The sequence below is a fragment of the Rattus norvegicus genome (genome assembly GCF_036323735.1).
Source record: "Rattus norvegicus strain BN/NHsdMcwi chromosome 3 unlocalized genomic scaffold, GRCr8 chr3_unlocalized_1, whole genome shotgun sequence".
Taxonomy (NCBI): domain Eukaryota; kingdom Metazoa; phylum Chordata; class Mammalia; order Rodentia; family Muridae; genus Rattus; species Rattus norvegicus.
Genome location: NW_026947362.1, coordinates 523950 through 527323, shown reverse-complemented (window position 1 = coordinate 527323; position 3374 = coordinate 523950).

Genomic DNA, 3374 nt, shown 5'->3' with positions numbered 1-3374 from the left:
AATATATACAAAAAACTCCATAAGCTCTCCTCCAGAGATTCAAATAACACTATTTAATAGTGGACTACAGTTCTAAAGAAACATTCTCAGCTGATGAATACTGAATGGCTGAGAAGCACTTAAAGAAATATTCAACATCCTTAGTCATTGGGGAAATTCAAATCAAAACAGTCCTGAGATCCTACCTCATACCAGTCAGAATGGCTAAGATAAAAAGTCAGGTGACAACAGACTGTGGCAAGGGTGAGGAGAGTAAGGAACACTCTGTCCCTGTTGAAATTGCAATCTCTTAAAACCACTCTGCAAACCAGGCTGGAGGGTCCTCAGAGAATTGAACATAGTATTTATTACCTGAGGACCCGGCTGTACCATTCGATGGCATATACCCAAAACTTGCTGCAACCTACAACAAGGACACGTGCTCCTCTATGTTCATACCAGCCTTATTTGTAACAGACAGAAGCTGGAAAGAACCCAGATGTCCCTCAAAAGAGACGCAGATTCATATAATGGGGTCCATTTACACAATGGTGTGGGACTCAGCTATTAAATAAAGTGACTTCATGAAATTCATAGGCAAATGGATGAAACTAGAAAATATCATCCTGAGTGAAGTAACCCAAACACAAATAAATGCAAATATCATGCACTCACTGGTAAGTGGAAATTAGCCCAAGTGCTTAGAATATCCACAATAAACTCACATACAATCTGCAGCTCAACAAGAAAGGACAAAGAGTGACAGCTTCAATCCCAATTAGAAGGGGGAAGAAAATTATCATGGGAGGCAGATGGAGAAAGGACCGTGTGTGGGAGAGGAGAGTGAAATGGAAATACCGGAGAGCAGGATCAGATGTGGGAAGAGACATGAGAGAAGCACAGAGGACCAGGAGAATGAGTATAGAAAGAAGGAACAGTGGAGGATGGCGTAACGTCTAGAATGTCCCAGATACTAGGGATGCGACAGGTTCCCTGGACCCAACACTGATGACATTGGACAACATACACAACAACAGTGAGAATGAACCTGCAGACTCCACCTGCAGTAGATAGACATGACCACAGTGTAAGGATGGGACACTCACCCATCTCTTATTAAATCAGAGTTATCCGTGTCTATTGAAATGTAGGGTAAATATGGAGCAGAGGCTGAAGGAAAGGCCATCCAGAGATCTGCAGACACCAAACCGGACACTGTTGCTGATGCTGAGATGTGCTTGCAAACAGGAGTCTGGTGTGGCTGTCCTCTGAGAGGCTCTGCCAGCACCTGACTGACACGGATGCAGATATTCACAGCCAACTTTTGAACTGAGCCTAGAGATCCCAATGGATGATGTAGGGGAAGGGCTGATGGAGCTGAAGGAGACTGTAATTAACAGCAATATCCATTAACCAGACCCCTCAGGGCTCCCATGGCCCTAACCACCAACCATAGATTATACATGGTCTGGTACCCTACATATGTAGCAGAGGATGGCCCCATCTCACATCAGTGGAAGGGGAAGCACTTGGTCCTTTAGATTCTTGATGTCCCAGAGAAGAGCGATTCTAGAGGGTGAGGAAAGAATGAATGGGGCTTATGGAGTCACCCTCTTAGAGACAAAGAGGAGGAATATGTGAAGGTGGGGTTGTATGGAAAGGGGGTAATATTTGAAATGTAAACACATACAATGGTCAATAATACTACTAATAAAGGAGCGGTAATTTCCATACATTATTTTACTGCACAGGTTAGCTTGGAACATTTACTGTTGCCTAGATGCGTATTTCTTCCTACAGTTCATTATTTCTTCTTTCGCTGAGGAGTATAGACTTAGATCTTCCTCTTCATTCAAAGAAGGCATAACAGTTAACTCCTTTCTCCAAGCAAGGGTGATTGTAGATATGTCTGTAAACGGCAGGAGGCATTTCTACAATCTAATTGGGGCTCACCAAAAGAATTATTTACATGCAAAGCTTTTAACGCAAACCGTTTGTGTTCAATCAACTTACCAGTATTGCAAGCATCCCAGGATTTGTGGCCAGGCAACTGCATGAGATATCAAGAGAGATTTAGAATTTCAATATATGTGACTGGAGAAAATACTTTCCATTGTGTAGCATACTCGATATTTCAAAAATATCATCACGGAAAGAATATTAAGAGCTTTAGGACAAGAAAAAATAGTGAGTGAGACATCAAGGCAGAAGCGTCACAGTGACACCAGGAACGCACATGGAATTCTAATATCAATCCCATGCATTCTGTGCTCTATTCACATCCTATCACATGTTCATTCCCTAACACAGTCCACCAGTGATTTTCTAGTCCCTGCAGTCTCTGAGGAGCAAGTTCTGGATCAGCCTTTCCCACTCGGTTATGAGGTTCCAAGACACATCCCTGCACCAAACTTGGTGTAAGAGGCGCTTGACAGCACAGTCTCCGTAGTACCCATTGCCCTTTCCATTCATGTTGCTCCTTCAGGAGTCACTTGTCACGACCCCTGACAGTGTGCACAAAACAGGTAGCACTCCGGACTCAAAGGAAGAGAGTCGACGTTGTTCCTCCCCATTCAGAAAGCTTGGATGATCGCCCGCTACTACAAGCAGAACTGACAAGTGAGGCAGCTTCTAGCTGGGCCGTGCAGACCTCAGGACTGCACCGGGCAGACCTGGCGACTGCCCCATTCAGACCTCGCAACTGCCCCGTGCAGACCTCGCGACTGCCCCGTGCAGACCTCGCAACTGCCACGTGCAGACCTCGCGACTGCCCGGTGCAGACCTGGCGACTGCCCCGTGCAGACCTCGCTACTGCCCCGTGCAAACTCGAGGACAGCCCCTCTCGAGCTTTGGTTGTTTCCTGAGATCAATGGTCACTTGAGATTTCCCTGCTTTGCCTTCCGGACTTGTCCACAGTTCTCGTGAGAGAAAGAAACACTCAAAGGATACAGCTCGACTGATGCTCACCATGATTCACCACTGCCGAGTCCTTTCACTGCCCCTTCACGGGGTAGTGTTTAGAGAGGACAGAGAGCCTCATCCCGGACTTTACCCTCTTACAATTCACCAGCGATTTCCCAGCCTCCATGGCCTGGGAACCCCTTCAGAATCCCCCGAGTTGATTATAACCCGGAGTGCAGCAGGGGAATCAGTGGAAGGATCCGCAGCCTCCTCAGACTGGAATCCCATTCAGTTTCCCCCAAGCGGATTATAACACCGGACTCCAATGGGGGAAGCACGTGAAGGGTTCCCAGCCTCTGCCCCCTGAGACCGCCTTCAGGGTCCCCCAACCGGATTATAACATCCTACCCCAACGGGGGAAGCACTTGAACAGCAGAGACCCGAGCGACTTTCCACCTCCGGGACTACTTACACGGACTCGGCACAAGTTCAGA